Source organism: Danio rerio, chromosome 10 (assembly GCF_052040795.2).
Source record: "Danio rerio strain M-AB ecotype USA chromosome 10, GRCz13ab, whole genome shotgun sequence".
NCBI lineage: Eukaryota > Metazoa > Chordata > Actinopteri > Cypriniformes > Danionidae > Danio > Danio rerio.
Window position 1 is genome coordinate 40,601,302 of NC_141030.1, and position 26,510 is coordinate 40,627,811.

General features: G+C 35.5%; 1 protein-coding gene and 1 long non-coding RNA gene across 11 annotated transcripts in view; one reads left to right on the forward strand and one right to left on the reverse strand.

Annotated features, from left to right (window-relative positions):
* Positions 1-26,510, forward strand: part of LOC147835136 (uncharacterized) — a 113,866-nt gene that overhangs the window by 85,802 nt on the left and 1,554 nt on the right. The window contains exons 4-5 of one of the 5 annotated variants that reach the window (XR_015501466.1): positions 15,537-15,794; positions 23,419-23,543. This is a non-coding gene — a long non-coding RNA (uncharacterized LOC147835136). Of the gene's footprint in view, positions 1-15,536; positions 15,795-16,719; positions 17,282-23,418; positions 23,544-26,510 lie in introns of those variants that run through there. The other 4 variants (XR_015501468.1, XR_015501469.1, XR_015501465.1 and 1 more) reach the window with 4 other exon arrangements.
* Positions 1-26,510, reverse strand: part of sez6a (seizure related 6 homolog a) — a 99,525-nt gene that overhangs the window by 60,088 nt on the left and 12,927 nt on the right. The gene's annotated exons all lie outside the window — the stretch shown is intronic.

The following is a 26,510-nucleotide window of genomic DNA, read 5'->3' on the forward strand; positions in this document are numbered from 1 at the left end:
ATAAGCCGCTTCAAGAGCGCGCACCGTGCAGATCTTGTGCGCTCTCAAATAAATGCTGAAGTGCGATTTAGTGCGTTTATGTAACAAGTATGTCTTCAGCATTTATTAGATTTGCTAGGAATATTAATGAATGTCCCCCTAATAAACCTACAGAGCGATATTAATGTGCCCTGAAGTAAAGTGAAACGGCTATACGTTGTGTTTGCTGTCCTCACGCATCACGCGCCTGTTAGTCAGCGAGTCAGCACGTAACCTAAAAGGGTTAAACAAATGACGCACAGCACTACTACGGTTAAGTTCAGAGAAGTTCGCACTGTTATAATTCACTTACCCTTTAATACGTTTTGGTGCGATTATCACCTAATATTAAAAAAATAAAACGTTTTGAATGAGAAGCTGTAATGTAGCTGTGGCGGGATGAACTTTGGCGTGGCGCCCCACCATGGAAGAATAAACCATGCAGTCATTTCTGTCGAGCACGTGAACACAATGGCAAGCCAGTGCTGTTTTTACAAACTTCAGTACCGATTGGTATCGAATTCCAGTATCGTGACAACACTACTTCAAAAACTATAATAGTATATAAATAATACAGAAAAAGAACATTTTAAAACGTTAGCTCTGTCTGCATTGAAAGGCATTACATATTAAGAAAATGTAAAAAGAAGAGAGTTTGCTTAAGCTGTACTATTATTTCTGTAAATCAAACGCTAGCAAATATTCCAGTGAAACTCGCTTCCATTGCCGACTCTGCTATTAAAATGCAACACACTCTTGCTTCTCCAAGATCATAAATCACACAATAAATCTGGGTGTGTAAACTAGATCCTTTAGAGGCCAACTGCTCACAAGCGCATCCCCACTTTCATCCTGAAATCTCTTCCCTGATATAACAAACAGCTCTAAAGGCTTTAAATAGCTGTAAATCAAGCATTGACCTCACAATCTCTCTCCTATTAAGAACACACAGAGCACATGTCACTCCAGAGTGAATCCCATTTATCAAGATGACACTTTCTGTAATGGAAGTGTGATCTGATCATTCCATTGGCAATAAACAGCGGCTCGGAAAAAAACCACACAATGTCAGACCTTCTAGTCAGATTAAAACCAGATGCTCTAGACAGACATTAATCTCTAAAGGAGGCAATTCCGCTAGGTTTTTACAGGTGGATAGACTAATCCCAATGCAACTTCTGCAAGCAAATGTCACTTCTAAAGTGCTCAATACATACAACCTATATAGGGTGAGCCTTTTACTTAGACTTAACAGTATTGGACAGAATTGCTATGCACAGCCTTGGGTCCGAGGGGCTCTGGTTCGGGGACCACAGGATTTCATCTCTGTTATTCGCAGGTGATGTTGTTCTGTTGGCTTCATCGGACATGTACCTTCAGTAAGCACTGAGGTGGTTTGCTGCTGAGTGTGATGTGGCTGGGATGAGAATCAGCACCTCCAAGACCATGGTGCTCCACCGGAAAAGGTAGCTTGCCATCTCCAGGTTGGAGGAAAGTGCTTACCCCAGGTGGAGGAGTTCAAGTATCTTGGGGTTTTGTTTACGAATGAGGGAAGGATAATACAGTAGATTGACAGGCGGATTGGTGCAGCGGTAACAGTTATGCGGTCGATGTATCTGTCCGTTGTAGTGAAGAAAGAGCTGAGCCGAACAGCAAAGATCTTGATTTACGGGTCAATCTACTGTAGGTTCCTACTCTCACCTATGGTCATGAGCTCTGGATTATGCAAGCGGCCAAAATGAGTTTCCTTCGTAGGGTGGCAGGGTACACCCCCTGTAGATAGAGTGAGGAGCTCTGTAAAGCCGCTCCACATTGAGAGAAGTCAGCTGAGGTGGCTCGGGCATCTGTTTTGGATGCCTCCTGGACACCTACGTAGGGAGGTGTTCCAGGCATGTCCCACCGGGAGGAGGCCTTGGGGAAGACCCAAGACATGCTGGAGGGAACATCTCTCTCGGCCGGTCTGGGAATGCCTTGGGATTTCCTAGGAGGAGCTGGAGGAAGTGTCTGGGGAGAGGGAATTCTGGGGTTCTCTCGTGAGACTGCTGCCTCCACGCCCGGGCCCCAGAAAAGCGGAAGAAAATGAATGGAGTATTGGTAGGGTTTAGTTCATTGGTTTGATATGTGATTTGTATGACAAGCCAGCTTTCTCATGGACGTGTACAAGAAGGACATGCATCTATTAGAATAAAACATATGCTAATAAGCCAATTTAAGATTCACAAAATTGCAAACAGCACTTTCTAGTGGATCTGTCGTCTGTAACTTGCAACGAAACGTACCTAGAGCAATGCATTTCACTAAAATGTAGTACATATTTCAAATTAACCTAGTATGCGATTCTAGAAAAGAGAAACTGATATTTTCTTTATGTTTAATACTGCTAACCTATGAATCTAGCATATAAACAATATAAATAAACGTGATATGATTTCACTGAAGAGCTATCTCTAATGCAGAGCACAGGTATTGTTCATGTTTTCTTAACCACTGTTTTCTCACTATTGTCCTTTGTCTGTTATATTGTGTTATAGAGTAGAAAATGCACAGCACATATTACACTAAATAATTATTTTGCTGCTTGTTCAAACTATTTATTTAAAATTAGTTTAAACGACACAAATCTAAAGTTGTTTTTGGAAAAACGTAATTGTTTTATGTTGAATTTACTTAAAATTTTAAAAACGATTAAGTTAACCTGATTTGTGTTGCGACAATATGAAAGAATTGTGTGGAACCTTGCATATTTTTTACAGTGTAAGTTCTACCGCTGCTATCAAAAGCAATTTGTTCACTAGCATTATTCTGCTTGATAGTTAGTTCAAACCTATTTAAAAAGCAAAAATGTCAGCTGAGTATATGAAGCTGACATACGCACCAAGGTCTTTTTCAAGGATACGTTATTTTACATGTCAGTCAGTCCCATTATCCAAATTCAGGCTATGATTTGTTTAACATGTTTTTCCCCAGCCTGCGAGAGTCCAGCAGAGAGGCATAGAGAGCACAGAGGTGTTTAAATACTCTGAAATTGCTTTTATTCGCTTTGGCAGGCGGGTGTCAGAGTGCAGCGTGCTGCGAGTCAACATGTCTAAAAACATAAACGGACAAAACAAAGGCCCTACCTGCCCAGCGGACATCAGCGGGAAGCACAATATTAGAGCTGACACTGATGGATGAAGCTTGGGGTTCTTAAAAAGATAGCGAATGTTTTGGTCTCAGGATGAAGACAGTGACCCAGTGATTTGAAAATGGATCCTTGCAGATGAAAAATCATGCAGTTTATCCGATGTCCACCTCATCTGCCAACCTACCACACATTTAACTAAAACACAGAAAGCGCTTTCTTAGTTAATGCTACTCGTTTGTGTAATGAGAGTGTAATTATTTCTCTGGTGGACAGCGAACAAACCACTAAACTGACTAAACCAGATCAATCGCTCAAGCTCAGAAAGGCAGACTTACAGACACTGGTGAATACAAATGACTAAATCATACAATGCTGTCCTTCTAAACTTCCCCAATTTCTAGTGGCATCTATATACATTTACTTTTACTCATTTGCAGATGCTTTTATTGATAGGAACTGAAAAGTGAAGATAAAAGAAGCACAAATGAGCAGAGAGTCTGTATATAAATGCTATGACATGTTTTTTTTTTTTACCCCTCTAAGTATACGGAGAGGAGAGAGTGTGTCCTATAGGTGGTTTGTCATGCCCACTCACATATGGAGCACACTCAGAATTGCGCAATGTTTCCCAAGAAGTATGAAGGGCTGTAAGAAAGTGTCTGGTTCACATGGAGAGTAAAAGAGTTTGTCAACTACAGGTGGTTTGTCAAACCCAGTTACATGTGGAGCACACTCAGTATTGCACAACGTTTCCCAAGAAGTATGGAGGGCTGTAAAAAAGTGTCCGATTCATATGGAGAGTAAATGAGTATGTCAACTACAGTGGGTTTGTCAAGTCCACTCACATGCGAAGCACACTCAGAATTGCACGTTTCCCAAGAAGTATGGAGTGCTGAAAGAAAGTGTCTGGTTCATACGGAGAGTAAATGAGTATGTCAATTACAGTGGTCTGTTCTTCGTACCTCGCTTAAATGATCTAAATGATTTGGCAGATCCTGGATCTGTTCATCTTATTACCTGATCTCTAGCTAATTTGGTTCTTCAAACAAGTTAGCAAATCAGATTAAAATGTCTGGACAAGCTGATCTGAGGCGGCTGCGTGTGTTGTGAAGGACAGATCTATCAATCCTTAAAATCATGTTCAGCAATGCAATGATTGGCTGATGGCACATCAGCGTAATGAAATCATCTGATTATTATTCATTTATCCATGTGAGCAAAGTTACATAAAATTAGCAGTAAATGGTTTGTTAAATATGACGAGCAATAACTTCCCACATTTGTTGTGAACTGCAGGCTTTACACTTTCATGTCAAGAATATTCATCATGTATTTCAATGCATATCAGTATATTTAGTTCCACATTTATAGAATTGTTTTATTATAGTAGCCTAGGCCTAATCATGTTATATATATATATATATGTGTGTGTGTGTGTGTGTGTGTGTGTATATACTGTTTTCCCCAAGTGTATACAAGTATTTGGTACATACTTCCAGTATTATCTTTGCTTGTACTGACCCAATCTAATCCTGTTTATATGAAGTAAACCTGCTCCTACGCAGGTTTGAGCTACCAGAACTGTTGCTATGACAACATGACTTAGACGAGTTTTGAAGAACGAAACGATCCTGGATCCAGCTAATTAAGTAATCCACGTATGAAGAATGGACCCCAGGTGGTTTGTCAAGCTCACTCGCGTGTGGAGCACACTCAGAATTGCACATCGTTTCCCAAGAAGTATGGGGTGCTATAAGAAGGTGTCTTGTGCATTCGGAGAATAAAAGAGTTTGTCAACTGCCTAGAGCACTGCGAATTGTACAATATTTTTTAAGAAGTGTGAAGTGCTGTAAGAAAGTGTCTGGTGCATTCTGAGAGTAAAAGAGTTTGTCAAATACAGGTGGTTTGTCAAGCCCACTCATCTGTGGAGTAGACTCTGAATTGCACAATGCTTCCAAAGAAGTATTGAGTGCTGTAAGAAAGTGTCTGGTGCATTCTGAGAGTAAAAGAGTGTCAACTACAGGTGGTTTGTCAAGCCCACTCACCTGCGAAAAGCACACTCAGAACTGCAAGATGCTTTAGCTAGGTATTAGTATACTTCTAGAATACTCAGATAAGAAGAGATTTTTGTTCATATTAACTTGAATGCATCACACAGTTGCTGCAGATTTGTCAGCTGCACTCTACTCTACTGGACTGAGTTCTGGTGACTGTGGAGGATATTTGACATGCCGTGTTATCTTGCCGGAAGCAACCATCATAGGTAGGCTGTGGTATTTAAAGGATTAGTTCTCTTCCAGAACATCTTGGATGAAGGGAGTGGGTAAATTGTTGGGATATTTTTGTTCTGGAAGTGAACTAATCCTTTAAATAATACTCCGTTGGGATTAAGGGGCCAAAGTCTGCCAAGGAAAACCTCCACCACACTACTACACCACCAGGAGCGTGAACTTTCAGTGCATGGCAAGATATGTTCATCCTTTCATCCCCACATTTTGTGGGTCTGTGTGCTATGTTCCGGTATGTAATGTTATGACGTGTGCAAGAGTGGGTGTGTCTGTTTACCTTTTCATGGTAGCGTGCATTCTGTTCAGCTGACCTAATCAGCGGGCCCCAGCTGATGCCTGATTTTGCAGGCTACATAAACTGTCTGTTATGCTTTTCTTCATTTAAATTAGTTTTATTGGGTTTTGGAATTTAATAGATTATTTAATTGATCATTTAATCTAAAAATCTGAACAATGTTTATTGAGTTAATGATTGGAAAATCAGTGTCAGTTGATAAAGAAAATTAATGTAAGGGCATTCTACTATACACCTCTTTTCAGTTGTAGCAAGTGGTTATTTTAGTAGCCCTGTTGCCTTTCTATCAGCTGAACCAATCCGGTTATTCATCTTGGACCTCATGCATTAAGGCATTTTCACTCAATGAATATTTTCTGTAAGATGGTTTTAAGTGAAAATCCCAGTATCAGCAGTATTTGTAATACCAGCCTTATACATTCAAAGTGAATGAAAATGCCTCCCATTCCAATTCTGATGCTCTGTTTGTACTTTAGCAAATTGTCTTCTACATGACTAAATGGATTGAGTTGTTGCCATGTGATGCATTAAAAGATTAGTACACCTAAAATTTTAAAACCTTATTAATTGCTCATGTTGTTCCAATCCCCAGAGGCTTCCGTTCATCTTCAGAGCAGAAATGAAGAGATTTTATGGCTCGTTTGCACTGACTGGTACAGTAAGGTACGGTTCGGGTCGGTATGGGTCACCTTTATCAGGCTTGCGTTTCCAACACAAAGGGTACCCTTTTTGGTGGGCGTAGTGTATGACAAAGTTTTAAGTTTTACAGTAAGGCTGTACCGGTTGTTCACATATCATAATGAGTAGCACTTCTCACAAAACAGATGCTTTATACACATAAATACTTGTCTATAAATATTTATTACTAACTTTTCTATGAACAGGAGTTGATTATAACTGCAGATCAATGACAGTGCAAAATAGGCTACTGTAACGTCTGTAATTATAGAAAATAAATACATAAATACAACATATATGAACACATACAGCCCCTTACAGTCTACGATATATGATTAATTACAGAAAAACTACACGCATCATACATTTAGTACTTATTTGAGTTCAAAAACACACGCAATAGAGCCCACAGTCAGCGCAAACCTCTCATCTGTGTCTGTATTCTTCACCAGCCAATGCAAACTCTGTTAGAGAGTCTTTGTCATTCCCAGTTCATAATAGTCCAAAAGGCAAAGGTAAACATGGCAGTTTGTTCATGATTCAGGTTCTTAAACACTTTTGCTCCTGTGTTTTGCCAGATTTCTCCTTTTTTCTGCGCTTTACTCTTGCGCTTGTTCTTTTCTTTCTGAATGGATCAGATGACGGAGACACTTCAAAAATTACGTAACGTTACACTTTTTTATCATCAGCTCAAGAAGTTTGTTTTATAAAATATAGACGCGATCGCATGCTCCCGGAAGAAAGCGAATACCGCTCACAATTTTAGACGAGCTCGTAAAGCAACAACAGGACACGGCAGATTTTGTTCTACTTTGCATTGTTTCTGTTCATCAAGACGACGACACGGTTTGTTTGAGCCCGGGTCATCCATGGCTGGTTATTTTATGCACATAGTAACGTTATATCCATGTAATCTCTTGGCTGTGTATTAGAACATGGCGGATCCTTTGTTTACATTCTGTCTAGCTCCAGAAGCTCGTGACTTATCTCTGTAACCAATCAGCGTTCGGCTGCACGTGTAGCTCCACCTTTTGGTACCCTTCTCGTTTTTGGGACCCTTTCGAAAGGGTGCCGAAAAAGTGGTATGGTACGGTTTAGTTCGGTACGCTTACTGACAGTGGAAACGGCCATAAAAGCGTCCCTCGTCCTCTATAGACAGAAACAGTCCAGAGATGTTTAAAGTCCATAAAAGGAAACAAAAACATTGTCAAGACATTGCATGTGACTTCAGTGATTCACTTGTAATGAATATGTATATATGTAATGTAATTAATATACTATATATGAAGCTCCAGGAGAAATTTCGTTATCCAAAAAACTGTAAAAATTACTTTGTTTGCCAATGTCTCTCATGTCAGATTATGATGTGTGTTTACTACAGGCAATATGGTGCTGAACTGTTGCGCTGCTTATTCTAATATCAATATGTCATATAGTGCTCATAGTAAACCCACACCCTGACTGGTCATGGAAAAAAGGCAAAGGAAAACCAAGTTGTTGTTTTTTTGGTGCACAAAAGTGTTTTTCTAGCTTTGTATGATTACAGCTGAACACACAGAAGTCACATGGAATGTTTTGACAATGTTTATTTTTCCTTTCTTGGCTTTGAATGACTCTGCATTATTGCTTTCTATGTAGGTTAAGAGAGCTCTTGGATTTCTTCTAAAATATCTTAATTTGTGTTCTGAAGACAAACAAGGGTCTCAGAGGATTGCTACGACATGCGGGTGAGTATTAATAAACCATTTTAATTTTTGGGTGAACTAACCCTTTAGCAAGCAGTTGAAGAGATGTAGCTTAGTTTACACCATGTCCTAGCTACACACGATCTGACAAGATTTTAGCAACAAGCAATTTGTCTGTCCACACCAGACGTGACATGACTGCAATATTTAAATACCAGCCATCACAATAGTGCACTGGACTCCCAATGGAATTTTAAAATAATACAGATTCAACCTCTTTAAAACCCCTTAACAATCACTGTCCCGCCATTGGGATGCTTATGTTTACCTAATTTTAAATCCTAATCTAATCATGACAAACTATATATCATTGGAAAGGTCTAAGACTTCTAAATGCATATTTTACCACTGTTTTTTGTTACACAGGAAGAGTAATACATTAATATATATTTACTGTCACTCTTCAACCTGTGAGATTATTTACGGTTACATATTCAAACCATAATGGCATAGTTTAAACAAAGCAATCATGACAAACTATATATAATTTAAACCTTACAATGTCTAGTTTTCATATCTGGTGACTGATTTATAATAGATTTTACTGAGCAACAGATAGTTATTAATTTGCAACAAGGATACTCATCAGTCGTAAAAAGCACTACTTTGCTACAGCAATCCACATGTAAAAAATGTTTTAAAGCGGTTTTAAAATGTTTTTAGAGGGTAAATTCAAATCAAATATGACCAAACTTCACGACAAACTTCCCAAACTACTACTTTAGAATTTAGACTTTTATGTCTTTGTAAAAAAAAAAAAAAAAGGTAAAATATGCATTTAGAAGCCTTAGACCTTTCCAACAATATATAATTGTCATGATTAGATTATGATTTAAAGGGCACATATGGTGAAAATTCTACTTTTCAAGCTGTTTGGACATACATATGTGTAAGCATAGTGTATAAACTGTCATAAAGGGTGATATAAACACACCCAGTCCTTTTTTTTTTTTTTTAATTTAACAACATAAAAACGGTGGACCAATTGAAGCGGTTTTCAGATCGACCGCAACTTTACGTAGGAGTTTGGTCCCCCCACCCACCAATATTGATTGACAGCTAAGCGCATTATCATGTCTCCGTAGTAATGCATATACTCATATCGACAAGACAGGACGAGCGCAAAACAACCGAGAATAAAAGGTCTGTTCAGTTTGCTTGGATCATCAGACGTGATCTAGAGTGAGTTTTACAAGTTTACCATTTTTTAAAACGTGTGCACGTGCGTAATGAAGTACAGCCATTCACTTCAGATTCACTTCATCAGCACAGCCGCGTGTCTCTCTCACTGTCTCTGTGTGTGTGTGTGTCTTCGCTATGTATGTGTGTGTGTCTGCGCTACGTGTCTGTGCTATGTGAGTGTGTCTGCGTGTCTACGCTATGTATGTGCTTGTGTTTGCGCTACGTGTCTGTGCTATGTGTGTGTGTGAGTGTGTCTGCCTGTCTACGCTATGTGTGTGCATGTGTTTGCGCTACTTGTCTGTGCTATGTGTGTGTGTGCGAGTGTATCTGGCTGTCTACGCTATGTATGTGCATGTGTCTGCACTGTGTCTGTGCTATGTGTGTGTGTGTGTGTGTTTGTGTGTCTGCGTGTCTGCGCTGTGTGCGCGTGAACTCGTTGCAACTCCACAAAAAAAAAGCATCAAATACTGATTGGTAAAGTTCTTACTGTAGTATTTCTCACAAACGTTTTATGAGATCTGCTTCCTGCGGCACGTGGGAATGGTGGGCGGGGATGACTCGCCTTAAAGGCCCAGTGCAAAAAAACAGCAACAACCTTTTCCCAGCTATAATACAGACACTTCAAACAGCTATAATAAATACTCTGATGGGTGTTTTGAGCTGAAGCTTTACAGACACATTCTGGGGACACAAAAGACTTATAATAAATATGAAAAAAGGAGTAACTTATGTGCCCTTTGATTGCAAAAATGTATGTAAACTTAAGCATCAGGACTGTGTTTTAAACTGATTAACACTGGGTGGAAAACTTTTAGTAGTTTCAATTCTATAATGAAACCCCTTTGGCCATCAGTGATAGAAAGTAAAAGTTGACTTGTGCTCAGTGACAAACAAAGGAAAGCACATTTGTGTAGGTGTTGCTGAACAGCATGTATCATTTACATTAGCAGCTCTTCTCTGACACAGCTCAGCTAAGCAGAAAAAGTGCTGTTATACCTGAAAGCTCATGATTTAATTGTTGGCAGCTTGTGGAATATATTAAAGTGTGGATGTTGAGACAGCTTTCCACCCACATAGTGGAGAGGTCACTGCATTTCTGTGCTGATGAAACCTGTTAAAAATGCACCATTTTCTCTGCATAATAGGATCCTCTCACTAATACTGCTATCTGCAAAATATCCGTGTCATAAGATGACAGCTGTCAGTGGAAAGTCAATTACATACAAAAAATACATACTGTGCATATGAAATTAATCAAGCAATGTTTCTGTTCATGTAAACCACCGACCAAAAACAGACTTGATATGATATAATATGCCACATTTTGTTTCATCACTTAATGTTAACATGAACAACACTTGTACAACATTTATTAATCATAGTTCAGTAATCATTTAGTAATGTATTATTCAAATCCAAATTCATGCTTGTTACATTAATGTACTGTGAGTTAACAAATTAATAATGAAAAACCTTTTTCATGAACTAATGGTAACAAAGATGAATTAATATCATAATAAATTTACTGTTCGGTGTTTTTTTTTCATGTTAGTAAACACATTAACATTAACTAATGCAACCTTACTGTAAAGTGTTATATGCATTGTTATAATATAATATAATATAATATAATATAATATAATATAATATAATATAATATAATATAATATAATTTAAGCATGCATTTTAGCAAAAAAAAAAAAAATGAAATAAATAAAATATATATATTTTCAATATTATATGTGTAATTTTAAATATCTTTTTTTGTTTCCGCTCGTTGCAGATTCGTATGCGTATTCCTACGTTTTATTTAGTTTACCTTAAAACCAAAATTAATAAATTAAAGAAATTAAAATAAAAACTTAAATGCATTATTTAAAATATTATGCAGACTTGTTTATAAAGCCAAATTAAAACAAGTAAACTAAATTTAAATATAATTAACAACTATTTATTAGCAAAAATGTTTATAATTTTACTTGTTTTATGCAAGCTAGTTACCAAGAAAATATTTGTCATTTCCATTTACTTCAACTTAAAAATCTAAAATATTGAATATATCGTTTTTTCAGTAAAACTTCATTCATTAATTTTCCTTTGGCTTTATTTTTACTTTTAATTTTTCCTTTGGTCCCCTTATTTATTAGGGGTGGCCACAGTGGAATGAACCACCAAATTATCCAGCATACGTTTTATGCAGCGGATGCCCTTCCAGCTAGAGCTCTGCATTCTGTTTTGCGGCACGGGAATACATTTCCAAATAACACATAGTGGTCGGTAACTCTGGTGTAATTTGAATAGGAGCAGATGATCTAACAATATGATCTAACAAAACATGCACTATCATGTTTTTCTCTTCTTCTTCATTCTTTCATATCACATTTTACCTGTTTTTATGTTTTGTTTTGTTTTTACGCATTTTTATTATTTGTTTTTATTTTTATTTTACTTGTTTCTTTTATTCTTGTTTATGTAAAGCACTTTGAATTGCCATTGTGTATGAAATGTGCTATATAAATAAACTTGCCTTGCCTTGCCTTGCCTTATATCACGTCCGAGTCCCGATGTTATTTCGGAACAGCATATCTGTTATTTCCTAATTCTTATTGAGCACCAGTACAAGTGCTCACGACTGTTACACATGCTGACTGCATTGACTAGTGCTTTCTGCACGTGCATTGTATTCACATAGTCTGTGGTTGCATCATCTGCATAACGGTCCTCAAAGTGAAGATGTGCTGTCCTTGAAGGACATTCATTTTTCATTAGAAAACGGTCAGTTTCTGTTATGAAATCCACATCTGGCAAGTCTGATGTGTGAGTCTTTTTCATGCGTCACACAAATGGGAAAAAAATTACCCTTTGTGTGATGTGATAATTTTACCCTTTAGCAGTCAAGGGACGTCCGCGGCACCCATCTGTGTCTCAGGACACTGTTCATATTTCTGCCGTGCCACTGCGTATCTGAATACTTTTTTTTTAAAATAACATGCAAATGTGACCATCCGGGGAATGTTACTTCCGACTGTCATATGTGTGCCGCGGCGCATCCGGTGTGCGACCAGCTTCAGACTGGAACCTCAGGTTATGTCTCATCTAAAAGGGGTAAACAAAACTGTTATCACTCTCCTTTGGTAGTACTCAATTTAAACGTGAGATTTTGGATCTACATTTAGCTGGAGCGGGTGGAAAATTATTCTAAGTGGGCAACAGGTGAACAATAAAATCTGGCGGGAGCGAGACTAAAAAATCAGTCCCGTGCAGACCTCAACCCCATATCGGGAAACACCCATACACAGTCATTCACACAGATACACTAGGGCCAATTTAGTTTATTCATTTCACCTATAGCACATGTCTTTGGATTGTGGGGGAAACCAGAGATCCCAAAGAAAACCCATGAGAACACAGGGAGAGCATGTAAACTCCACACAAAAACTCCACCTGACCCAGCCAGGACTTAAACAAGAACCCTTATTGCTGTGAGACGACAGTGTTACCCACTGAGCCACTGTGTCGGCTTTTATAAAAATTTATAGACAATAATAAAAGACTGAAATGCAACAAAAGTACTGAGATGTAAATTGAAAACAGAAACGATGAAAAAAAAAACCTGTATAAATTCTGTCATGTGAAGTGAACTTCTACAACTGTAGGCAAGAGGTGAAACTCTACAGGGATCCTGAGATAGGAAGCAGCCAACAACAAACTTCTGGGGCTTATTGAGGACAAACACGTTATTTCATCAAAGAGATAAACAACAAAACCCATTCTTGCGTTTGGAGGCGCCGCTGCTCTCTCTGGATTTCATCGAACTTAAGCGTCGCATCCGTTCAGATTCACTTCTATGATTAAAACAGCATCCCTGCATGTTCCTTATCAAAAGGAAATTCTCTGAGATGAAACGCTGTTGTGTCTTCAGACTCCTGTAGGTTTAGCGAGGCTTTTTTTTTCAGACTTTACCATAACAGTTTGCACAGAATGAGCAAGAGAACATGCCCGAGGAAATAATAATGATCTTATTTGGTCATTCGTCTCCTGAGGCCGGCCGTAAATCCAGAGAAATATCGTTACGAGATCAGAAATAGTCTGCACTCTCTAAATAAGGCTGTGATTGTTATTCACCTCTGCCTTACTGTGTCTCTCCCCCTATTTACCTTTTCTCTCTTTTTGCCTCCTTGTTTTCTTCCTTTACAGCGCAATCTGTGCACAGCAATGCATTGTGGGTGATAAAACCAAGCATACTTTAAAGATCACTATAGTGATGTTTTTACATAATGCCAATGATTATATATACAGTATGGTTGCAGACTTATGGTGACTGAATAATGGTGAGCATTGCAGTTTTATAACTTATGAATTTCTGTAATCATTAATGAACACATTACATTACACACATTACATTAACATATTATTACAAATACATCTTTGGATTTTAATATGTAATATTTAATATAATTTATATTAAAATATATTTGTATAATATAATGAATTTAATGTACATATAATAATAATAATAATAATAATAATAATACATTTAAATATAATTTTGTATTTAATAATAAATATATGATTGTGAAATTAACATGAAATAAAATTAATACTCGACAATGAAAACACTTGAGGTGTAGCCAATATTTTATATACAGTTTATATTAATATATTTTGTGCTGTATGACATGTTTCAGTATCAAAACCAGCATTCATTTAAAAATCCAACAGTGTGAATGTTTAGAGCATGTATATTTTAGATATATTTATTTTCTAGATATATCTGTGAATATTTTTGCATTTATATGTTTTTTAGTTTAGCACATCAGGTTGATCTAAAAGAAAACGAGAAATTTAGATGTTTTTGATATTTTACATCAATTAACATTTATTTATGTCATGTTACATAATACCTATCATAATATTTAATTAAACATACAAAAAGTCTATTGTAGATTAAATTACATACTTTTTTCAATTATCATATAACTTTTTGTGGATGATTTTAGCTTTGATTTGATGATTTTTTTTCCGGATGTTAAATATGATTTGAACTAAGATGTTATACACACACACACACACACACACACACACACACACACACACACACACACACACACACACACACACACACACACACACACACACACACACACACAAAATGAGATTCAGAGTTTTAAAAATCCACAGGTGATTATTAAATAGCAAATAATGCACAAAGAATACAAATATTACAAGCATTAACATAAGCTAAGCAGCTTACATTGTAAGGGTCGATTGGCATACTCGCTCCTGTTGGTGTTGTCAATCTGGCAACCTGCTTTGATATATATATATATTTTTATGCATACAGATAGCAAGTGAAAGTAAATTTGTACTTTAGTGAAATCTTACATGCAAATTTTAAACATTTGACCAATAGAATATGAAAATGTTGTGTAGAATATCAATGTTTTCAAAATTTGGCATTTATTTTACATTTGTTTACTCTTTGCTATATAGTAAACTTATATTGTTTAAAAAGGCACTATATAATATGACTTTTATTAGGTCAGTTGCTGTAAGAGTACAAATTATTATTTTAAAGGGACTTTTTTCTATACACACAGTCACTAATTTATACATAAAAGCTCATATATTCAATTCATCTTTATTTCTATAGTGCTTTTTCAGTGTACACTCTCAGAAATAAAGATACGCAAGCTATCACTGGGATTTTGAAAAGGTACACATTTGCATTTAAAGGGTCTATATTGGTACCTCAAAAGTATATATTAGTATCTAAAAATGTTTAGAGGAACACTTTTGTATTTTTAGGTATTAATATGTACCCTTGAGGTATTAATATGGACCTTTTAGGTACAAATTTGTAACTTTTGAAAAGGTACCACCCCAGTGACAGCTCATGTACCTTTATTTCTGAGAGTGTAGATTGTGTCAAAGCAGTTTAACATAGATGAAGTTGTAGTAAATTTAAACCCCTTCAGTCCAGTTTTCACAGATGAAGTCGTTTAGTTCAGTGTCATGTAAATGTCACTGCTGAAAGCCCAAACAGAAAGGTGCAAATCCATTGATGCAATACATATATAGCTGCTCAAATAAAGACAAATTTCTGCTTTAAAATGTAAAACGAACTCGAGTTTTCTTCTGATCAATGATTTCCTTCCATGAGATGAAAGACGCACAAGGAAGATCTTTATTTATCTTTGTAACAGAGACGCATGTGAGAATACTCTGAGGATTGTGAAGTCTCAGCGGCAGCCGCAGTAAGACACTTTCATTCTGCAGCAAACTCTCCTCAAAACACTTGATCAGAGTGACAGGAGAGAGCGAGGAAGAGACGGAGAGAAAGCATAATTCATGCTATTTGAAAGAACAAAGGCCTGTGAGGAAATGACAGCTTGTCAGAAAAAAAAAATAAAGCCGCGGAAGAGAAGAGACAACAACACGAGGCATAAAGCAAACAAACAGAGGTAAAGTAAACAGACTTTGGTTCATCCGTGCACTCGCATATGACTTTTTATTTCTGCTTAGATCATTTTTTTTAATATCTGGAAGTAAATTAACTTGCAGTCTATGAGCTGTCAGTTTTTGATAATGATATCTTCTCAATAATTATCCTTTATAGTCTGCTGAAGTATAAGCGGAGCTTATTTGGATAAACAAAAACATCAGAAATGAGACCAAAATGAGACTGTACAGATCACTCATACGCCCGATTGCCTTGAATGATTGTGAAGCATGGACGGTTAGGATTGCTAAACAGAAACAAGTAATTATATTTGAACTGGCAGCACTGGGGAAAATACTTGAAGTTCACATCATGGACAAGATAAGAAATTATGACATTAGAAAGGCTCTTAATCAGACTGAAAACAATCAAGCAAAAATGTTAAAGACAGACAACACCAGTGGCTTGGTCATGCACTTTGTTTGGATAATAACAGGATTGCCTACATTGCATTGCATGGAAGGGTAGAAGGTACCATAGAAAGAGGGCATCCAAGAACAACATGTGTCATTAGTGCTGGCAAAATATAATTTTGGACCACAAGTTTTAATGATAATTGTGCAAGATAGAGAGAAGAGGTGGTATTTAGCGTTGACTTTTGCGAGAACCTATACGTTGATGTTCAATAAATTGCATAGAGATATGCTCAAGAAGAACTCTTTAAGACCAGAACTCATTCCAATCAATACAACATCTCTGGGATGTGCTGGAATGGGAGATTTGTATTATGAATTTGTAGCTGACAAAATGGCAATCTAAAAAATGAAATCATATTTTCTTTCACCTCTAGATGAATGTATGTGAAAACTCTGGAGATACAAAATGCAATTTAATAAGATAAGTCCTGGTATTTTGCTCTGTTTTATACTGTCTGTTTCTCTCTTTAGAGACAACAGTCCTGATAGACATCTGTGATTGACAGGAGGATGTTATTGCAGTGGAAAGGTCAAGGTTGCTTAAAACTTAGAAAGAGAGAGAAAGCGGCTGATTAGATGCTCTGTGTTGAGCTCTGAAAACTCCACAAGCCCTTGCTCAGTATCTGCCCATCTCCCATCAACTCAAGACTACAATCAAAATCAAAATAGAATACAATACAATCAAAATAGAAAAATGTCTTCGTTATTAACCCGGAAAACCTTTTTGTGTGTTTAATAGACATATAAACACAGATGTCATGGCTAAAACAAGACTAATTTTTGGCTGTCAGTGGAAATGCAATAGGCGTCTGCTGTAACAATAGTCCAAAAAATAGGCTAGCCATCAAATTACACAGATTAAACACATGTACTTTGCTGTACAATTTGAGGGCATATTGTTTTGGCCTATTGTTAGACGTCTATTGATTTTTCACTGATAGTCCAAATTTAGCCTTGGTTTAGCCAAGCCGCCTGTATTTAGATGAACATTACATGTCTATTAAACCCAAAGTTGCTTGGTGGATATCCCTACATAAAAACAGGTCTACAGAAAGTTTATGTAAGTTTTATAAATAATGATGCACATATCGGTACATTCTGGGTCAGATGTTTTCACCTTGCAGGTGAATTAATAACAATATAATTGAAAATATAAAAATGAAAGCAGGTCGGCACAACAGCCCAATGGTTAGTTCGCTGACAAATGGCTTAGAAGCACTCTGGGCTTCCTGAGTTCGAATCCCGGCTTGCAGGCCTTCCCCAATCTTACTCCCCCTCTCTCTCCCACTTCCAGTGAACTTACTGTCCTGTCAAATAAAGGCAAAATAGCCATATATATATATATATATATATATATATATATATATATATATATATATATATATATATATATATATATATATATTATTTTTTTTTAATCTTTTTTTTTTTTAAAGGTAACACTTTATAATAACTATACACTATTAATCATTTATTAAGCATTACCAAGTAGTTAATTCATTATCTGGTAATTATTAGCTCTGCAATAATAGACATTAGTAAGCAATATCTATAATTCTTGATAACACCATCATGTTGTTTCTGTTTTATTTCAGAAAATAGGATTGTCAAAAAAAAATTTGTTTCACTGCGCTCTAATGCCGAGTTCAGACTGCATGATATTAGCCCCGATTTTCACGCAGACAAATGCCCAAAATCACAGGCAAATTGGTGCTCATTCACGTGAGTAACAGCAACACAATATGAACCATCAAAGACGCGATCTGAGAGAATTGCAGATGAGTTGCTTACACTTGTCAGATAATTGGCTTGCTCAGTATCTGGACCTGTTGGCGATTCAAATCATGTCATGTGAAATGTCTTCTGATTGAAACTAACATCAGCGACTACATACAGCCAATGAGAGAGCAGCATCCACTAGTGTGTAAATCTGCAGGTCAGTGGGAGGTTGGAGGATAAGCTAAAATGGCTTCTTTTTGGTCTATTTGGACCCAAGAAATGGAGGAAAAACTAGTGGAAATTTGGCAGGAGCACCCATGTCTGTTTGATGTGTCATCTGAGCAATACCACAACTGGATCAAAAAGAAAAAAGTTTAAGAGAAATTGCTAATTCCCTTCAAAGCCATGTAAGCCAAATAAGTACATTTTCTATCCCACTAAAGGCTTCTTTCTTATTATGAGGTTAATAACGAAAGATATACATGACTTTGTGTTGTTTCCATGTCACTTCTCACATGGGTTTGGTTGTGAGACGTAGTTTGTGGACCGAGACAAAGTTGTCTGCGATTCGCCTATTGTAAAGTCATGCAGTGTGAAACCCCCTATCACGATCCATCTTGCAGTGTAAACACAGCAGCAACAGAACACTACCCCAGATATTCATGCAGTGTGAAAACATCTGTGACATGACTACTTTGAAAATCGTGCAGTCTGAATTGGCCATAAGTTTACCCAACAAAGACGACTTGTGAAAAGGGTCCATAGTGGCGGCTCTGCCCTGAACATTCATTGGCTGTGGTTGTTGTCATATCATGCAGTGAGAGGGTGTCCAAACTTGGTCCTGGAGGTCAGGTGTCCTGCAAATTTTAGCCCCTTTCACACATACAGACCTTTCTGGAAAATTACCGGCAATTTTCCGGAAAGGTTGCATTTGTGAACAGGCCCTATTTGAAAATACCGGTAAATTCGTTCTGGCTATTTTCTGGGAAGAGAAGTTGTAACATTACCGGTAATTTGCCGGAATGCTGCGCTGTGTGAATGCAGAAGGAAGATTGCCGGAAAGAGCGCGTGCACATCTAGATCGTGCTGACGTGAGACGTCTGCTTTAGCCAATCAGAACACTCAGACACATTTACGTCCGCGCGGTTTAGGAGAATAAGTGAAGTTTATGTATAAACAAATTTCGAGAGGATCACGTGCTTATGATTGCTAGCGGCTGGATCCGCATTATCCAATTCACTACGCTCCAATCAGATGACTCCTAAACTACTATAAATACCCTGGGTTTCATTCCACTGCTATCCTCGTTTTGAAGAGTCCCCGCTTCCACCCCTACTCCTTTTTAGATGGGTGACACGGTGGCCCAGTGCGTAGCACTGTTGCCTCACAGCAAGAATGCTTCTGGTTCCAGGCTTTACCAAACCAGCAGACATTTCTGTGTGGAGTTTGCACTTCTCCCAGTGCTCACGTGGTTTTCCCCGAGTTCCCTGGTTCCCTCCCACCGCCTAAAAACATGCAATTAAGTTAATTGAATAATCTAAATTGGCACCATAGATATGCTTCTAGTACGTAGTTATCTTCAAGAGCAATCACTTACTGTTCATTGGTTACTACAGCAGGGGAGTTCTCGAGATCTACCTGAGCTCAAACTCCCCTCCCGCCTTGCAACAGGAGGGAGCCCTGGGCTCGAGGATCTCATGAGCTCAGGGTTCTCTCCCGAGACAACATGCCAAACAAGCTTTTATAATTAATCATCAGCTAAGTGTGATCTCTTGAAAAGCCTTTGAATATTTTCCCAGACGCATTTAGCTGCTAGAAGTTAGTCAGATAACGTTTATATGTTCTTCTTAATGCCAACTGTGTAAATAATCATCGATAAGATGCTTATGATAAGCCGCTGTTTGTTTACCTTCAAGCTTTGCGTGTGCCTGTGGAACAGCCTGTGAGCGCCTGCACACATACATATCATGAACATCTCGACATGCGAAAGTGATCCTCCATATGTTTTCATCGAAGTCGTTCACAATACTGATCCTCCACAGAGTTTGTAATGTAGTCAAATGTTTACAAATACAAGCATAGCCATTTTAAGCTCATTTGTGGTGAATGATGTCAGAATTTACCGGTATTTTGGTATGAATGTGTGAACGGTCTTTTCTGGAAAAATTCCGTAACGTCATCGCCTGTGTGAACAGAGCTTTTTTGAATATACAGGTAAAGTCCTTCCGGAAATGTTCCTGATATTTACCAGTATCACTGTGTGAAAGGGGCTTTTAACTCCAACTTACCTCAACACACCTGCAAGGATGTTTCTAGAAAGCTTAGCTTGATTAGCTACCCAAGGTGTGTTTGATTGTGGTTGGAACTAAACTTTGCAGGACCAAGCTTGGACATGCCTGGTCTAGTGTGTGATTAATCTATGTATCAACTCTTTCTCCTTGAAATCAATGCAATCAGAGCACACTTCCTCATAAATAATAAAGGCCACAGAAATCACATAATAATTACAGAAGAGATCTAGAAATGCATTCAGAAGTCCGCAATCAAAATAAGTCTGAAAATGCTGTTTGAATTTGAGCGAGCTGTATTTGTTTCATCGATCCACAAACAATTTCATTTATTTATCTTAAGGAATATTTACGAGAAGCATCTAAAGTCAGAAGTCACGGACTGATCGAGAGAAAGACAGAAAGAGAGAAAAGCGGGATGCTAATGGTGTTGAATATATTCCCATTGTGTCTTGTTAACTTCTCAAGTTTTTGCCGGGTTTATTCCGAAGCTCCCGCTGGGCACTTCTCCAGCAAATTACCATGGAAACAACTTTTAGATACGTCCCTATGGATATTTTCAATTTATGCAATGAATGATGAGTAATGAATATACAGCCTTTTCCCCTAGTCTGTCTGTCTGGGTCAACACCGAGGATTTTTTTCTTAAGTGTATGAATATGTAACAGGGTGAGAGAGGCTGGAAAAACACAGTCAGACGTGAGCTGTATAAAACTGACTTCTTAACACGGCAAACATCCAATATAGACCTTTCAACATCTCAGAGAATATCTGGACTTAACCTGCATTTCACAACAATCCTTGATCTTGGAGAATGGAGAACACTTTGTTTCTTTCAAGGTCTGCTGGACCGGAGTGAAATAGAGTTCCTTTCGGGAATGAGAAACACTTGTTTGAACTGAAGTGAGCAAGTTGATTTGGCCTTGTTGCGTCAGATGATCTGGATCTTGTAAATAAACATTTAGCTTTGTTAAATAAAATACACATACAAATGGGAAATCATGTACTGCTGTGGCAAAGTTTCAGAACAGTACTTTGGAAAGCTGAGTACTTTGGAAACATGTTGCTCTTCTGCATCAACTAATGTATACACTCACGGCCATTTTATTAGGTACACCGGTGCAACTGCTTGTTAATGCACATTTTAAATCAGCCAATCACGTTGCAGCAACTCAATGCATTTAGGCATGTAGACATGTTCAAGATGATGTGCTGCAGTTCAAACCGAGTATCAGAATGGGGAAGAAATTATATATAAATTAAATAAATATTTGACTTGCTTGGGGATAATTTACATCTTTGTTTTCATAAATTTTTGGACTTTTTTTGCATTGTATAATAATTTTATATTTTAATAAGTGTATTAAAAATGAATAATCTTAATCTGTTTTAGTTTATTTAGATTGAACTTTTGAAATATGATTGTTCATATAAAATTCATAAATTTATGCATGCACCTAAAACAGATTATTACAGTAGTAAAATTACAGAAGTGAGTAAAGTAAAAAAAAAAAATTACCATTACTTTTATTTATTTATTTTGATCCTTTTTTATTTTGCCCTTTTATTTTTATCTCATATACATCCGATAATATGATTATTATTATATAATCTATTAGATTTATAATTGATTACATTTAATGCTCATTTTTTGCTATTTGTTGCTGCCTTATTTGTTTGTTAAACTTTAGTATTTGTCACCTGTAAATTGTAAATCTGTTTGCAGTTATTATTTCAAATAATTCTTAAATTACAGTATATATACATTATACAACAGTGCTGCTTACTAATGTGGAGAATAACCCCCGCAATGATATTGAACTTTGTAAAGCTTTATAAACTTTACAGATCACACGAATGATTCTAAAAGTTGAAAAAACAAGCAAACATAATAAACCAGTGTTAATTTGCACAGTGACAGTAGATCACCTGTTAGAAAATACCAGTAAAACAGAGTAGAGCGAGGTTTGAGCAGATTTACAGTGAGCAGCTCCAGCTGTGATTGTCAGACCAGACTCAGACTCTGTTCCCCAATCAGCTTCTCTTGTGTGTATAATCATCAGAGCAGGAGAAATCTGAACAGAAGCAGGAGCACAGGAGCCTGTCCACCTCTAATGACCAATCCACCCGCTGATCGAGCCGACCGGGTGACACTTTACACAGCGCTTACACAGGATAAATGCACTGTGTCAACTCACAACTGTCGTCTGCACCCCTGACCATATTTCTGCTGGATTTACTGCATTTAAAAGAACAGTTCACTCCAAAAATGACAAATCTGTCATTATTAACGTCCACTTGTTAATAACTTTTTAACAATTAAGATCCTTTTTGCTGTTGATCACAAAAAGAAGATATTTCGAAGAATGTTGGAAACTGGTAGCCATTAATCTTCATAATATATATTTATGGAATGGCTAATGATTTTCAGCATTTTTTAGATATCAAAATTTGATTAGTTTCATTATTTCTATATCAATTTTTATGTTTTTTTTGGGTGAACTGTCACTTTAAGGCCTGCTCACAGATAAAAAAAATTATTATAGCAAAAAAAAAAAAATAATTAGGAAAAAAATACCTTCAAATCTGTAAAGATGAAGGTCACAGTATTCATTATTTATTTCAGTTATTTTTTTTCTTTTTTATTTCTTTTATTTCTTTTCTTTTCTTTTATTTGTTGTTATTTTATTTTTTATTTATTTTTATTTTATTTGTTATTTGTTATTCCGTTAAATTTGTATTTTTTTGTTTTGTTTAACTTTATTTTATTATATTTTTATTTGTTATTTAATAAAAAAATTTAATTTAATTTTATAATTTATAATTTATTTTATATTTTATATTTTATTATTTTATTTTTATTTATTTATTTTTTGTTTATTTTTTATGTTTTATTTTAATTTAATTTAATTAATTCTCTTTTAAATTCTTATTTCATATTAAACACTATAAAAACTGCAATAACACGCTGCAAACCAATTTCCCCTAGGTCCGAGTCACTTAAAATGATGTCCAAATATCAACACTGAACAGATTCAGTCTTCCATATTTGACATTTTATCATAAGACATCGGACATCGATTCAGTTGCCAATGAATGTTTGTTTCTGTGTCTGAACAAATAGTGTCTGTGTTTGTGCTAAGCTCCATGTTCTTCTTTATAGCGCAGATTTTTCCTTCTTGGTTTGGGATGAGGGAGGACAGGCTCTGACAGCACATGTCTCCCATAGCAACGCAAGAGCTTTAAAGTCCAGCCGTGGCTCTGTCACCCTGTCAAATCAGCGCAAAGGTAAACAGCACAACACATAAACAAGCTCACAGACGCTCAAGCCAACATCCTCATTAACTGGGCTAATTACTGGAATTACATAGCCACCATTACTTTTCCAATCAGAATTCTCTTAACGTCTCAAACACCCCATAAGATTTCAGACTGTTTAAAAAAAAAAACTCCTTTATTGTATAAAGTGGCATTAATTTTGAAGACCAAGAGACTTTTTTTTTTTTCCAAACAACATTCTCCATATTGATTGGCTGGGTTAATTAATCTTTAGAACTCTGGGTGCATTTTTTAGTCCAACTGACTTGTATAGAAGATTTCTGAATCTAAAAGCATTTGCTAGCTTTATTCATCAAAAAATATATTAATAATTAAGTTTTAACCAATGTCATTATTTTGAAAATAGATACTATTATAATATTAAAATATAGCAATAATATAATAAAATATAATATGAAAAGCTTTTAAATAAATATGTATTTTATTTATTTAAAATCAATTATATATATACATATACAAAACATATATTTATACAAAATATATATCAAAATATATATATTAAATATATCAATAATAAAATACAATATAATATATTTTTTTTAAATATGTATTTTATTTATTTCAAATAATCAGTTACTAATTCAAAATTTAAATATAACAAAAAAATAATAAAATATAATATTCAATATTTTTAAATAAATAATCATTTATATATATATATATATATATATATATATATATATATATATATATATATATATATATATATATATTCATACAATATTATCAATAATGTAATAAAATATAATATGACATTTTTGATACATATATGTATTTTTATTCATGTAAAATAATTAATTAAGTATAATACAATAATAAAATACAACAATAATATAGTAATATATACTCTGAAATATTTTTAATAAATAAATGTGTTTTAATTAATTTAAAAGAATTAAATAAATATAATAATGCAATATTAAAATATAACAATACTATAATAAAAAATATGAAACATTTTTATATGCAAATGTGTTTTTATTTTTTAAATAATTTATTAAATATATTAATACAATATTAAAATATAACAATATTATAAAACATATATTATGAACAATTCTTAATAAATAAATATGTATGTTATTTATTTTAAATAATTAATTAAATATAATAATAAAATATTAAAACATAACAATAAAATATAATATTAAATATTTTTAAATAAATAAATATGTATTTATATTTATTTAAAAAAAATTTAATATATTAATACAATATTATAATATAACGATCATATAATAAAGTATACTCTGAAAATATTTTAAATAAATAATCGTGTATTTTTATTATTTTAAGATCATTAAATATAATAATAAAATATTAAAATATAACAATGATATCATAATGTATATACATACATGTATGTTGTTTATACATATATGTTGAAAAAAAAAAACATGGTGTCAGACTCATTCGTTGACCGTGGATTTGGAAAACGGTGGTGGTTTAGGATGGCCTCCACTCAGGTCCATATCTGCATTCAGTACATATATTTTTGTAGTATTAAAGTGCAAAGATTTGTTTCAAAACAATTCCCAAATTCAGTTCTAATTTCCAGCAAACAAATTAATGAAAAACAAGGAAATGTGGTCAAAAAACTGAACTTTACCATCATGCATATCACTAGAGCGTGCTCTTTAATTAACAATAACAAAACCTGCGCTTTTGACTTCAGATCAGCTTTTAATTGGTCAATGCCGTGGTTTATTTTAGTTGCCTCAAGATGGCAACAAACCAACAATGCAGGCGCAAATGCATTTGTTATTTTACCAGTGTGGCTGAGAACATGAAAATAATACTTGCACCAGAATGAAAATAGCAAAATAAACACTTGCATCATTCTACATTGTGGTGGATGTATGATAGGGACAGATGCATGTCTGATAGTCTCGGATTGCAGATCTGTGAGCATTAATTGCAGACGCGTTTCAAACCCAGCGTGGTCTGAGCTCTTCGGCAGAAGGACAACATGAAACCTTCATTTGTCCTGCAGCCTTTGAGAAGCCCAGTGTCCTCTGCTCTGATCCTGCCAAAACACGGAGCCTCTTATTTGACAAATGAGCTCAGGGGATCTACAGACACCTTTGCCTTCCCTGTCATTTCATTTAAAGACATTGCACAGTCGTCTCTCAATATGATGGGAAAACCTCAGATAACTCATTTACAGGATATCGATCCGATCTGAATTTTAACATGCGCTTAAATGCAATTAAATGTTCAAATGCTTACACCAACTCTGGAGACATGTCCTTATTAATGTTCAAATCTCATAAATTATGCTTGGAATTTCTCATATAAATTGCAAATCTGACTCGTGACCTTGATCAGACATTCGGCAAAGCTTGAGGCATAAGAGGAATCAAAACAAAACAAATTAAATAAAAATGATAGCAGGTTATAGGTCAAAAAACACGCATGGTTATAGGTCAAAATAATTGAGCAGGAGTTTTCATCAAAACAACACAAATGTAATGAGCAATTGCAGCGATATGGATTTAACATTTGCGATAAAACCTTGAAACAGTGAATGTTATATGTTAAGAGTATGTTGACATATTTGTTTATATTTTCCAAAACAACTAACAACAGAATTAGGGCATTAGAAAAATATCTGTGAATGTATTTAGTATTTTAAATGAGGGAAGTAAACGAGCATTATGGATGTGAACACAAAAATATGTGAGTTTACAGCACACAAGACATTCTGTAAATTAAACTGCACAACACAAAATAAATTATACTTATTAAAAGTATAAGAGTTGGCTCACTATAGAGCAATTATTATTATTTTTTTTTTTACATTTTTGTATTTATGAGTGAAATCTTCATAATGGATGTGACGTCTCTCTGTTATGGATGTGACAGGTGAGAAATTGACATCTGTGTGCATTTGTGTTAAATCAAATAATTGTTTAA